The sequence below is a fragment of the Apodemus sylvaticus genome, chromosome 5 (genome assembly GCF_947179515.1).
Source record: "Apodemus sylvaticus chromosome 5, mApoSyl1.1, whole genome shotgun sequence".
NCBI lineage: Eukaryota > Metazoa > Chordata > Mammalia > Rodentia > Muridae > Apodemus > Apodemus sylvaticus.
Genome location: NC_067476.1, coordinates 53805500 through 53820079, shown reverse-complemented (window position 1 = coordinate 53820079; position 14580 = coordinate 53805500). Strand labels below are relative to the sequence as shown.

General features: G+C 44.6%; 1 protein-coding gene and 1 long non-coding RNA gene across 4 annotated transcripts in view; one reads left to right on the top strand and one right to left on the bottom strand.

Moving 5' to 3' along the window:
• Nucleotides 1–14580, top strand: part of Wipf1 (WAS/WASL interacting protein family member 1) — a 105028-nt gene that overhangs the window by 30724 nt on the left and 59724 nt on the right. The window contains exon 1 of one of the 3 annotated variants that reach the window (XM_052182715.1): nucleotides 12825–12936. The exons of 1 other annotated variant lie outside the window; for it this stretch is intronic. The gene's annotated coding sequence lies outside the window, so the exon portion shown is untranslated. Of the gene's footprint in view, nucleotides 1–12824; nucleotides 12937–13550; nucleotides 13687–14580 lie in introns of those variants that run through there. One more of the 3 variants, XM_052182717.1, reaches the window with a different exon arrangement.
• LOC127685472 (uncharacterized) lies at nucleotides 4737–7249 on the bottom strand. The gene is made up of 2 exons (XR_007977881.1): nucleotides 7164–7249; nucleotides 4737–5467 (listed from the first exon to the last, which is right to left on the bottom strand). It is a non-coding gene; the product is annotated as an uncharacterized LOC127685472 (long non-coding RNA).

Genomic DNA, 14580 nt, shown 5'->3' with positions numbered 1-14580 from the left:
CCTACTGAATGCAGGTGAGCTCTGTGGTCCTACTGCATGATGTGGTATTGCCACAGGCTCAACTCATAGGTCATGCATCGAACCCTCAGATCTGTGAGCCCAAATAAACCTTAAAAGATGTCTGTCATCTTAGACGTCTGCTAAAGTAACACAAAGCTAACTGACACATCTAGCTGATGAGTTAATAGATAGTTTGGAGCTGGGACACATAGGAAGGGTGTTAAATCCAGGTTCTCCTGCAGTTTTATGGCTTGCTTGGAAGGGCATGCTACTGATCTTCATTTATTGGAAACTGAATGTCATTGCTTCCTTACTAATGGTAATAAATTGGACAAATGCACACAAAGGCACTTTGGGTTTTTTGAATGGTAATATTGCTCACATCCATAAGCATTTAATGTAATAATTATTTGTGGTTGATGGTGTCTTAGTTAGGGTTTTACTGCTGTGCACAGACGCCATGACCAAGGCAACTCTTATAAGGACAACATTTAATTGGGGCTGGCATATAGGTTCAGAGGTTCAGTCCATTATCATCAAGGTGGGAACATGGCAGCATCCAGGCAGGCGTGGTTGAGAAGGAGCTGGGAGTTCTACATCTTGTTCCATTGGTAAATAGAAGGCAGCTAGGGTGTCTCCCTGCTTCAGGGACACACCTACTCCATCAAAGTCACACCTACTCCATCAAGGCCATACCTCCAACGAGTGCCACTCCCTTGGCTAAGACTCTACAAACCATCACAAATGGGTAACACTGATAATTTGTGCCACCATGAGCCTTGTAAAGTAATCTGAGTCCATAGGGCAGACTAGGCTCTGGGGGCCTGAAGTAGCTGGTGTTTCAGAGACCTTGGCTGACATGACATGTCAGTCCTTCCTTATGGAACTACTAGAGTTACCACTTTGTTTACCCTTGTTTATGAATGGATAATTGAACTGACCTTTGAAAGAAAGAATTGGATACGATAGGCCTATTATATGATTATATGAATGACCTAAAAGCTTTTTATTGCTTCTGTGTAATGAGAATTTTGGGATTTTAGTTTCTTTAAAAACTGGCAGAAATATTATAAGAGCATGTTTTCATTTTAACTCCCGATGTGGGGCTATGGGGCTGCTTTGCATCAGCTGACTGTGATTTGCCTCGTGCTCTAGCAGAAGCATGGTTTTGCCAGCTGCAGATCGTTTCTGCGATTGTGTGACATTTGGAATTCTGGGAGCTTTTCAGAGGTTTTTTTTTCAACCATAAATGCTAGAGCCTCAGTAGGAGGGTTCGATGGCTGTTGGTCTCTCTCCTATCCTTTCTCTATCTGGTAAGGGAGGGGGTGAGATGGGGGCAGGGGGGAAAAGGTAGGAAAAAGAAGAGCCCACAAAGTAGCAACGACTAGTCAAACCTCTGTTCACTGTGGTTTTAGCCTGGCAAGCAGTGTGGGCTTTGTCTGGCATAGCGCCTCAATGGCGCGTCTGACGTTGGTCAGTGGGGCAGTCTGTAGGCTTCAGTTGATTCTGTCCAGGCTCTGTGACAATTACCCAGGTCCTCGAGGCATGACCGTCTTGCCATTCCTTACTATGCATCTCTCTGAGGAGAGCCCACAAGTACTCAAAGCACAGCCCTGAGCGAGTATAGGTTGGGCGCTTTCTTTTGGAATATCCCTCTTCTTCATAAAGACGATGTCAGGAAGTACTCCGCTTAATAGTAAAGAGAAAAGTGGATGGCTGAAGTGGCTTGGACATTCTTGAAAAGAACAGTCGGATGGCTGTTCCCATGGGTCTAGAAAATGCTTTCCTATACTGAGACATTAGGAAGATGGGGATGTTGTAAATGATTAGAAAGGCTGACTTAGACTCTGGGTCAGCACTTTGTATTTTGAAGCAGGTTGTGTTGAGAACGAGGGGTACCTCTGTTCTCCGTTGCTGGAAGAGAGTAATCTTCATTAAAAGATGTCAGTCAGCTCTTTCCCTTGAGGGAGGAAGTAGACCTGGATGGGAGGATGTGCTATAGCCTCTACTGACGCCACCAGAGTTCAGGGCCATGATCCTAATGTGTGGGTCCAGAAGGAAGGAACTGACCCCTGAGCCAAGGCCCAGGAAGGCTGCCAGTCTTCTCATTCACCTTACTGAAGGGAACTGAATTTGGAGGGGCTCTCGTAGTAAGGGGACTCATCACGGAGCTGTAAAGTCACTGCGGTGAGGCTTTCTCTCAGCTGCCGTCGGAACAGGAAGAGCCACGTGGAGACGGGCTGCTTGTTCCACGCAGTTCAGTGAGGTTAAAGTTCACGGGCCCCGCTGAGGTAGAAACGTAACTGTTCAGTTAGTTTTGAGTTCTCTTTCCTGACTGATGCCCAGACAGTTTAATATCCCTTATGTAATGGTAAGTCAGCTGTGGCCCCAAGTGGAGACAACAAAATCGACCCTAGAAGAAAGGAGGTGTGTCATGCCACAGAGCGCTGCCTGTAAACAGAAGCAGACTGGCTGGGAGGCAGAACTACTCTCCCGGAGAAAAATATTTAGGTCGGATACTTTTCAGAGATTCTGCAGAAAAGGCAAGTCAGGACAGGGTAGTCGTGGCTAGTTTGAATTATTCTGGAGGACTGCAGGCTGTAGAGGCTGTCCCTGTTTGCCTGGTGCTTAGCTCTGGAATGATAAAGGGCTCCTGGGTGTCTGATAGAGGAAGTCTGACTCTGCATTGGTGAGTTTGCTTACCAGGGGCCTATTCTTGCCTGAACCCTTGCCACCTTAAGAACTGGGTACTCCTGGCTGGAGAGATGGCTTAGCGGTTGAGAGCACTGACTGCTCTTCTGAAGGTCCTAAGTTCAAATCCCAGCAACCACATGGTGGTTCACAATCATCTGTAACCAGATCTGATGCCCTCTTCTAGTGTGTCTGAAGATAGATACAGTATACTTACATATAATAAATAAATCTTTAAAAAAAAAGAATTGAGTAGCCTTAGAACAGGGTCGCTGTCATATAGACAGCTTTTGATGTCTTTAAGATGTTAAAACCTCTTAAAATGTGCAATGTGTTTGTATATACATGTACACAGTATACACAGATGAACTTAAATGGTTATCATGTAAGGACTTTGGAATATGAAAACTATGCATCTTTTTCTTCTTCTTTTTTTTTTTTTTTTTTTTTTTTTGGTTTTTTTTGAGACAGGGTTTCTCTGTGTAGCCCTGGCTGTTCTGGAACTCACTGTGTAGGCCAGGCTGGCCTCGAACTTAGAAATCCGCCTGTCTCTGCCTCCCAAGTACTGGGATTAAAGGCATGCACCACCACCGCCCGGCCTCGTCTTTGAAAACCGGAATCACATCAAGTATGGCAGGATGCTGACACATTCCAAGAAGACTGCAGATTCGTGTCTCATTTCTGGTCACTCTCAGAGTGCCACTGTTGTATGATAGGGGCATGGAATGGCCATGGCTATTTCAGTGTTTTCTTTCTCTGGCCAGAAGTGTGTGTAGGCAACACACATGTTACCATGTACACTGCACAAGTAATCCTCCAGTCTCAGTCCACAGATAGATTGCAGATCCCCCTTTGGTTGGTTGGCTTTTCTTTTCTTTTCTTGTCTTTTCTTTTCTTTTTTGGTAGCCCAAGGCTATCTGTCTTCGTGACAATCCAGGGTAGTGGTGATGTTTGCTTTGTAACATTAAGTTTCTAGTTTTAATCAGGCTAGGTGGTTTTTAAACCTTTATTTGAGCATCTTGTGTATTCTGTAGCACACTGTGCTTGAAAATAACATATTTCTCCCTCATGCAAATTTCTTCTTGCTGAGAGCTTCATACCTATCTATAAAAATCTACTTACTTGAAATATGATCAAGCTTTTATGAATTATAGTTTATAGTAGTGATTTTCCAATAATATGGGAAGTAGAGTTTATTAAAAACTGGGACCAGAGAGGGAGACAGTTTAGCTGGTAAATACATTTGCATGGAATCCATGTAAAGATGGAAGGAGGTAGCTGACTCTACAGAGTTGTTCCTTGACTTCCGCACACATGTGTTGTGGCACACATGCTTCCCCCCAACCATGCACACACACAGACACACACTAATAAGTATGTTTTTAAAAGTCCACAAAACTGAAACTTGCCATCAGAATGACATAACATGCCACAGTCTCTTCAGCTGTCCCCTGCTATTGTGACTGATGCTCCAGGGTACCCCAGTGAAAATGCGGCCTGTACAAAATGTTCAGGAGACACATCTCAATAAACACACTTCATGTTATCAAACAAAGATGGCTGATTATTTCTGTATATAAATTTGTCCTTGGAAGTTAATTGGTGGGTATTATGTTGTGTTTAGTATTTAAGTGTGTCATTGAGGTATATACAACAGTAATTTAGTAAATTCTAGGCATCTTCTAGAGTACCAACTTTATTTCCAAGAGCTGATTGAAGGCAAAGAAAATAATAGGTGCTGATATACACAATGTGGTGTTTCTCATTTATTATGACTGTTACTAATTAATAAACTCTTGACAGATGTTTGTGTTCTGTAAATTTACTTCCTTTGCAGAGCATGTAATTTAGGCTGTCTGCAGCCACTTCAAAATCAAAATCAGAGTCCAGGGAAAAAAATAGGATAAACACACCAGGTTGGGTTTGATGCTGCTCAGCTGGATGTGACCTACACTCTAATTATAACCTGCATAAATCTGGGGCTTCACGCGGCCAGATTCTCCCCGAGTCACAGTCAGAGAACACCCACTTTAATACCAGAAGCCTTAAAGAACATATCTCTTTAATCCAGGTTTTTCCAAAGGCACTGAGTAAGTGTTTATAATACACAAACATTTCCCCAGAGTTCAGTGAAGAGACCTGTTCTTCCCGCAGAGCCCATGACTGATTCTAAGTCTGGTTTTATTTCTCCCAACCACATGGCTTCCGGTTACCAAAGGGGCTTGTCTATTTATCATGGCGATGGTGTAATCCATGTACTGTTTTCTTCCTTGGTTCTAGTCGGATGCAAATACTCCCAAATCTAGGAACAGAAGTGCTGTAGTACCACCTGCAGGCTCGCAGCCGCTTTGTGGAGCTTAGATCTGCTGTTCTAGAATGATCTAAACTTTATTCCTCCTAATTCTCAAATACCCTTTATCGTCTGCATGCAGAGCACCTCAGAAACGAAGTTCTTTGCTTGACCACTTGTCTTACTAATCTAGAACTTCCCAAGCATAAAATTCCCTACCTATCAACAGTGATACTCCTTCGGTCTACAAGAAAGGACAGGGGAAAGTGGTATAAGTTCTTTCCATGAAAGTGTGAGGATCTGAGCTTGGCCTCCAGAGCCCAGGTAAAAAGTGCCTTAAAGTGATGTGCTTATACGCTAAGCACTGGGAGACAGATGTAATCCAAGTGGAGATCGGAGAGGGGTTCCAGAGACTTGCTGGGCAACCAGTTCAGCAGAACCTGTGAGCTCTGATCAGTGAGACACAGCACTTCCGGCGGTGTGGGGCTGGGGGGGGGGAGAGAAAGAGAGAAATTGAAGAGAGCTGATGTTAATTTTCAGCATACACACACACACATATATTACACACACATGCATACTTACACACACAATACACATGCATACATACACACATACACACACACACACACACACACACACACACACACGGTGGGCAGCATATGAATACGGGCATCTTGATTCTTGCCTACTTCTGGAATTCTGTATTTATTGAGGTTCTTAACCTCATCCTGGATGACAGCAAGTTTGTTTTTTTTTTATGATTAACAATGATGATTTTTATTCCTAATAATTGCATACTTACCATTTTGAGCACACTCATGTTTTCATAATTCACTTTTAAAATAGGGGTTTTCTAAACATTTTTTATCTTTCAGGTTTTTTCCTTTTATTGAAATAGTTTTGTTTGTATTTTTTCATACACACACACACACACACACACTGATTGTGGTTCTCCCTCCCTTTGCTCCCCCTAGCTCCAACCCACCCTCCCCCATCAGGATTCATCCCCCTTCTGTCTCTCACTAGCAAATAAACAGGCTTCTAAGGGATAATGGTAAAATAGGAATAAAAATTAACACATTGCAATAGAACAAAACTAAACAAAAAGCCCAAGGAAGACACAAGAAAAAGAGACACACTCATTCTTAGAATCCCATAATACTGTAATGCTATGTATGCAGAAGACCTGTAAGGTCGAAAAGAGAGAATAAACAAAATACATATATAAAAAAAACAAAAAGAAAGCCGGGTGGTGGTGGCGCATGCCTGTAATCCCAGCACTCTGGGAGGCAGAGGCAGGCGGATTTCTGAGTTTGAGGCCAGCCTGGTCTACAGGGTGAGTTCCAGGACAGCCAGGGCTATACAGAGAAACCCTGTCTCGGAAAAATAAATAAACAAATAAACAAACAAAACCCCAAAACAACAACAACAAAAAAGACAGAAGAAAAGCCCCACCCAACGTCGTGAGACAGTGAGACCCAACAAAGGCGCCCTCGAGCTTGCTTCTGTTGGCATTTACTCCCCGGCATGCCCTTCCTGGGGAGCAGTTGTGTCCCCAGGGAGACAGACTCCTTGAAGAAGATGCAATTTTAATTTGCGAGTCATTATCAGTTGGAGCTAGTGTCAGGGCTAGGGACCTGGCATGTGTCCCGCCTTTCAGCTCTAGGGCCCCACCTGGAGGAGACCTGTGTAGACAGCATGACTTTTCCATGTCCCTAGCCAGTCCTTTTATGAACAAAGGAATTTGTCATGTCCCTTCTGTCTTGATTAGCGATAAAGATGAACGAACAGCGTGGTTATTTGCAATCCAGTTCCGTAAGGTTGAGAAAAGCCAACTTGGTTTATGGCGTCAGGCCCTGTGCCATGCCAGATAGTGACCAGGCTAGCTAGGGAGGGCTCTGGAGGGCTTTGGGAGCAGATGGTCCAAATCCTGATAATTTCAGCTTCCATTACATTGCAACCACACAAGCAATGTTCCGCTGTGTGGTGCACCATCAGGAGAAGTTTGTCGACCTTTCAACTTCCCTTTTACTGTTCCGAGGGCTCACAGATGCGGTGCGTGCAGTCTTTTCGAATGAGTGGGAAGGGGAAAGCCTTTGCATGCTATAATGCCTCAAAAATCCCCCCACGGGTTTCTGAGGGAAGCTGTTGCTCTCTGGTCTGTCCGGACGCGCTGCCTTACCCTGTGAAGCTCTCCCACCAAGTGCTTCGTGGTGCTCTGGTTCTTCCTAGACCACCCAGGGCAATGCGCATGCGCTCTGGGCTCACTTCTCTCGGAGCCTGAACAGTAAGAGGACAGTTTGCACGTGCACAGGAAATGACGTCAGAAACTATCACGCCAAATCCCAGTTCCACCACTTGTTTACCGGTTTGGGGGAAATCCCTTTAATTCTTGAAAGGTTGCTCTCTCCACTCGGGACAATGAACATGAATAATTAAAACTGATCTAACCAGCTTAAACAAAAGCACCCTTATCTAGTAGTCTATCACTTTGGTGGTCCTACCTAACCAATTTCTTAACAGTAAATCGGAGTTCCTGGAAGGTATTTTGATCATTCCTAGACCTCTATCCGTCTTCCTTCTTTACCATTGCTCCGGTTTGTGAAAAACTAAGTATGGAATTTAAATGTTAGCTGTCATTCAAATGCACACATTGTAAATGTAAAACACACTCACGTGCGCGCGTGCGCACACACAAACACACACACACACACACACTGCTGTACAACCAACACATGCATTTTGTGGCCAGAATTCCCCCACCCCTAGTCATTCCAATGCTTAAATGATTGACAGCTACCTCATTTTCAGAAACGAGAAGTTTAAAGGGTCCAAGTCCTCTGACTTCTTAGCTGTCCATTAGGAAAGTCAGACTTCTGGCTGCTTTACTCCGGGTTGAATGCCTTAGCTCTTTAGAGGATGTGTTAGCATTCCTGTGATCCTGCCTCATTCTAGAACAGATACCTTAGCTGGTGACTCTAGTAATGAGGAGTGAGGTAGTCAGAAACACCTTGGGCTGTTTCCCTCCTGCAGACATGTCTGCAGGCTGTCCTAGTGTCTGTGGGCCTCAGAGATTAAAGTTTGCAGAGATTTTCCCCCAAGAACGGTGTTGTGTGTGTCTCAGCTTTGGCTACCTGGCCGCCCCTCTACTCCACACTTACCCACACCATCAGTTCGACCTATAGTCCACCCTCCATACAGGAAGGGAGGAAGCCAATGGAGACCTTGCAGTCTGCCCTCTGATACCAATTTCTAGAGCTTGGTGTAGTGGCACTCCTGTAATCCCAGCCTTCAGAAAGCTGAGACAGGAGGATTGCAAATTTGAGCCCAGGCTTGACTTCATAGCAAGACTCTGTCCCATCCCTCATATACCCACAAAGAGAACAGTTTCTGGTGCTCTGAAATGTCACCCTTTGCTCTGCCATTGTTGTCACTAACAGGAAGTTATCATTTCATTTCCTGTAAACGGTGACTTTACTGTTACCAGGGTCCTGCTGACAGTGCTCTGTCACTGACCCAGAAAGGTCACTTGTATTTGATAACTAGAGAAAAGTATATGTAGGATTTCTAAACCATTAAAATTGAATGCACATATTCACAGTCAAGGTTAGAGGATGTTATAACAATAAAAAGTGTGGCCAGTCAGCAAAATTAAGAAAAGGGGGAACCTTAAAAGGAAATATAATAATACATATACCAAAAAGGGAAACAAATGTGAGTAGATTAAATTCTTCTATTAAAACCATTGGGTCTCTCTTTGCTCTCCTCTCTCCCACATTCTCACCTCTCTGCCCCTGGGGCTCTTCTCCCCTCCACGTGGTCATGGCCGGCCTCCACTCCACTCTCTCTATTCTCTCTCTCTCTCTCTCTCTCTCTCTCTCTACCTCTCTCTACCTCTCTTTACCACTAACTCCCATCCCCTACTCTGAATAAACTCTATTCTATACAAACAAACAAACAAACAAACAAACAAAAAACCCAACCACTGGGTCTCAGATACAGTAAACAGATGATGGAGATGCAGTTTAGTGGTAAAGCATTTGTCTGCCTTGACTGAGCCCTGTGTTCAACTCCCAGCCTAGGAAGAACAAAAGCTCACTGACTGTTTGCAATCTTCAGAATTGTATGTCAGTTAACATTACACAGAAATCAGCAGTAACTGGTAAATACCAACTGACAAAACACATCTAGGAATGGAAATTTTAATATTAAACATTAAAACACTTAAGCAAAGCTATAGAAGCACAAGAATATAAATCCTAGAAGAAAACTTATCCACAGTGAGTATGAGTGTGACTGTCTTATCATTTAATTAAATGAAGCAAAATCTGTGCAATCATAAGAGTGAAACACATGAAATATGCCTGAAATGTAAAAATACAAATACACTTTCTCATAATCATGTTAGAAGAATTTAACAAAATCTTTTCAGAATGAACAAAAGATATACAAGAGAGTCTTTGAGTGACATCAGGATTATTTTTGACTTAGCTTAACAGAAACAAGGTCTTTGTAGAAAAATGGTTAAAATACTGTTTTAAAAACTTGTGTTCAGGGATTGGAGAGATGGCTCAGTGGTAAAGACCACTCTTCTAGAGGTCCTGAGTTAAAATTTCAGCAACCACATGGTGGCTCACAACCATCTGTAATGGGATCTGACTCCCTCTTCTGGAGGGTCTGAAGACAGCTACGGTGTACTTACATATAATAATAAATAAATCTTTATGTAAGTACACTGTAGCTGTCTTCAGACACACTAGAAGAGAGCATCAGACCTAGTTACGATGGTTGTGAGCCACCATGTGGTTGCCAGGATTTGAACTTGGGACCTTCGGAAGAACAGTCAGTGCTCTTAACCACTAAGCCATCTCTCCAGTCCCCAGTAAATAAATCTTAAAAAAAATTTTTTTTGTTCAACTGACCAAGAAAGAAAGAAAGAAAGAAAGAAAGAAAGAAAGAAAGAAAGAAAGAAAGAAAGAAAGAAAGAAAGAAAGAAAGAAAGAAAGGGAATTAGACATGAGTTGTCCACATGTAGCAACAGAAAAGTATTGAAACGTTGTGGGTATTTGTGTGTAAGAGAGAATTTAAAACATTTTTGCTTATAACACATGGAATGCAACACATCTATGACTACAGTCTAATAGTTTGCCGTGTGTACATAACTGAAATGCTGGGGTAGGGGCAGCTGGAACGTCTACCACGCATTTCTCCTTTGTGTTTCGAACAAGCAAACGTCTGTTGCTCTCTGCTTTAGGAGCACACAATTAATTGTTGTTAGCCACAGTTACCTGCCGTGCTAGAGGACTGTGAGCTTCTTCTCCCCACCCAGAGGCACCCCTATATCTACTGGACATCTTTCTCCGTCCTCTGCCACCCTCCCCAGCTCCTGTGAGCACCAGTCCATCCTCTGCATCCTGGCGGTGAAGTCTTTTACGTGTGAGAATGCATGACATTCGTCCTCCAACGCCTGCATCGCTTTAGTTCACCTCATGCCTTCTGGTTCCCTGGACATTGACCAAGTGTCAAGATTTCATCCTTTTCTGTGGCTGGGCAGCGGTGTGTGTATTCCACGTTGCCTGCCGTGGGTGGACAGCCTGGTTGACTTGTGGGGTGAACCGTGGTGAGCGTGGGAGGAGGCCAGGCATCTCAGCAACAAATCCCTTTCCACCGTAATGGCAATGTTGGATTTTGTTGGAGTTTTGCTTTTAGTTTTTTGAGGAAACTCCGTACTGTGTTTGCGTAACAGATGCACTAATTTACACGCCCACTAACAGTGTGTGAAGGCTCCCCTTGGCATCATCAGTTAGCACTTGTTATTTCTTTGCTGTTGTTTGCTCTCTCTCTCTCTCTCTGTGTGTGTGTGTGTGTGTGTGTGTATGTGTGTGTGTATGATAGTCATTCTAACTGGAGTTAGATGATGTCATATTGTGGCTTTGATTTGCATTTCCCTAGTCAAATATAACTGAGTGTGCTAGTTGGCTTCGAACTCATCAGGGGACTCTGAGCGGTTACATGATTCTAAGTTTGGCTTCTTATATATAAAGCAGAGGTGACCATATCTAACTCACTGTGTTGCAAGAATTGGTATCTATATGTAAAGCACTTAGCTGGGTGTCTACTTGTGACTGTGATCTGATAAGTGACATCAAGGGCATGTCTTCCAGCCCCTTCCCAATATCAGCCTTGGATCCCCACATACATGTGGATACACATACATGTGCATCCTGCACATGCGTGCCCATACATATGAAAACATACATACACATACATGCACACCACAGACATATGGGAATGGAAAAAATTAAATCTTGAAATTTTTAAATTGCATCTTAAACATTTTAAATTTAAAATGTATAAACAGAGGAAGCATCCACATAGAGAGCCTGGTTAGGTGTCTGAAGATCTTTACTGATCTCACACACCACAGCACATGAGAACACACAGACCCACTTAGTAGAAAACAGAACTAGAAACTGAACTCAGACTATGAGACATCAATGCTGTCACATGTCCACACCGAGCCTTACTGTTTTTCTCCACAAAGTTCTTTGCAATGTCTGTTTCCAAGATGGCGAAGAGTTACCATTATTCGTATTGTAAAGCTAATGCCATGTCTGTAGTGCAGACAGCCATCTTGACTCAGCTGGCTAATCCAGATGTACAGTCCAATCCCCAAACCAGCTGACAGCTGTCAAAATGGGAAAACAGTTCCTAGTGTTCCTAAAGCCGGGGCTGTAATCATGTGGTGAGACTCTAGACCCTGACGGTTGTCTGCAGCGCTCATTCAGGGCAAATTTCCTTACTGTGTGGCTCACATGGAAACCACACTCAAGAGTTACATGGGAAATAGTCCCGACCCTTGACACTTGTCTATAGTTACCTTGCTGAAATCCAAGACCAAAAATCCCTTTAAAAGCATTTTTGAGAAAAGAGTTGTGCTGGGTGGCCAGAAAGAAACCATTTTGGGGCTTTTTTGCAAGAGTCAAGTTGAACAAATTGGAGACGATTCCCGCTGGCCTAGGACATAGTTTTAATCCCACACACCACTTCCTACATCCACAAGTGTGTGTGTGTGTGTGTGTTTGGAGAGCTGGGGTGACTATCGGAGGAAAGAGGATGGCCAGACAGGAGAGCTAGAAATGGCTCTACTGGCCTTCTCCCCCATCCAGGGCGAAGAGGGACATAGCCAGACACCCTTTCTTCTTTTCATGCATCAAAGTTGCTTAGTCCAGGGAGGCTGACAACACAGTGGCTCTGTTTTCTAACCCAAGAATTAGGGCACAGTGTCTGACAGTGTTACTAAACAGGCTGCACGAACTCGAGACTCTCCCAGGAAGTTCAGGGTGAGTGGTCGTGGTTGCAGCAGGACCCCCGAATGGGAGCCAAGGCCTGGTTCTGTTCTGTTGGCGACAGTGCATCTCCCAGAGGAGAGTGTGGAGACATCTTGGCAACAGTACTATCAAGGGTCCTTCCTTAGATGTCTCCTGGGCATCAATATCAGAGCATCAATATCAGAGACCCAACTGTGGGAGAATGTCCAAACCCCAGGCGCTCATACTGGCCGGCCCTTTGTAGGTTGTGGAACCCCAACTCTAGAGTAGAGAGCCTAGGGCAATGGGCTCTCCTTCCCTGCTTTCCTCCGTTCCATAATGTGGGGTCTCCCTCCAGTCTTATCTCTTCTCTACTTGTGCCTATGAACACCCAAAAGAGGCCAGGGAACCCCTGTAAGGGGATGGTCTTTTCTATAGGTGGGGACCATCCTGTGTGAAAGCAGCAGCTGGTCGATTGTGTCACATGCCTCTGAGCAGTTAGAGAGGCAGTCAAGAGAAGGTGCTGTGAGGAAGTGCAATGTCACATGCAGCCTCACAGGAAGCTGGCCAGAAGATAGCTGAGGACTGCCGCGCTCGGTCGGTTTCTGCTCAGTCGGTTTCTTCCAGAGGATTAAAGCAACACAGGTTAGTGCCTTCTTCTGCCTGAAAACCCTCCATGGTGGCTCTAAAATTCCCACCTGTTTGACTCCCTTCCCTTGAGCTGACTTTATGTGTGTTTCTAATGAGAAGAAACTGCCCTGGCTTTGAATGTAAGAGTCTGTGCAAAGCTGGAAACCACACGTTGTTAGAGGAACAAGCATTGGGCCACTGTGGTGAAAATGAAATTCTCAGAATCGCTGGCTTCCTTGTTTAGAACTTCTATGCCTTTAAAAAGAATAAACTTCAGATGTTCGTTAAATATGTTATTTCGTGGAATGCGGCTAAGCCTCTTCTCATTTTTACTTACTATCACGAATCTGAAACAGGACTGGGCAACTTGTGTGTGCAGACATGTGTGGGGCGTCTGTGGGATGTTGGAGGAGAAATACTGTGGCTAAAAAACGTGCTTCAGGGCCATGTGCGAAAACTTCTTGTTTTATAGACTTTTCATCTCATAAAACCTATGAGGTTTTCTGGCTTGCATTTCATGACAGAATAACTTTTCAGGCCCATACATTTTTTTCTGCCCCACCCCCTTCCTTCCTTCCCTTCCTTACTCGAGCTGTGGGGAGAGAAGAGGGGGTAGGGCAGCTTGCGTGTAGATGGGGAAGTCCTCGGTTTAAGAGGCAACACAACCTGGACTAAAGCTGAGCAGGTTTGGAGAAGCCTCGAGGCGTGGCGGTGACTAGAGCCTCCTGTCCACACTCCTGTGGTTCACATGGTGAAGAAGATTGGGTGAGTCTCACACAGTGTCAGAAAGGTGGGTGCTTGTGGGAGTAATTCTCCGGAGCATCTAACCAGCCCGGAATTGACAATCCGATGGCCACCGAGGAAACACTTCCGCACGAAGAGCAAAGTCGACAGAAATCCTGACAAAGTAACCGGCTGCTTCCAGGTCTGGAAAGCGAGCAAGGACGATGTCTCAGGTCTGAGTCAAGAGGAGGAAGGAGGTCACGGAAAGCATTCGAGCAGCCTGGGAGGTTGTTTTGCTTTTTGGCTCGGGCTGAGGCCGGGGCTCAGTAGGTAGAGCCCTTGTCTCGGGTGCACAGAGCCCAAGTTTGGTGCTGTTAACTGCAGCACCACGTAAACTGGGTGTGGTCGTGCGCATGCCTGTAATCTCAGCATTCGGGAGGCGGAGGCTGGAGGACCAGGTCTTTAAGGTCCTCTTCAGTTACACATTGAGTTCAGAGCCAGTCTGAGCTACAAGAGACCTTGTCTAAAACCAAATACATAAACAAATAGCGACGAGGAGAGGGGCTAGGATCAGTTTCCGGTTTCCTCTCTGTCTTGGGTCTGGCTTTAGTTTTCTAACGTGTCTGGACTGAAAAACAACAACGGGTGAAAGGTTGGTGGACTCGTGTGTTGTTTACATTCCAGTAGTGCAAAATAAGCAGGGCAGTAATGAAAGTAAAGACTCGGTGTTGGTATGCACTCGGATTGCAGCATATTTTCTTTTTCTTTTTCTTTTCCTTTTTTTAACTATCACGTTGTGCAAGAAAGTGGAGAGGAAGCTGATGCTGAGGGAGGCTCTCTAAGCTTAGGTCTGAACTTCACTGTTTTCCAAAGACCATTCCCTAGTGCTGACGGCGGCGGCAGCGCACGATTCCAGCGGGTGGAAGAGAGCAGGTC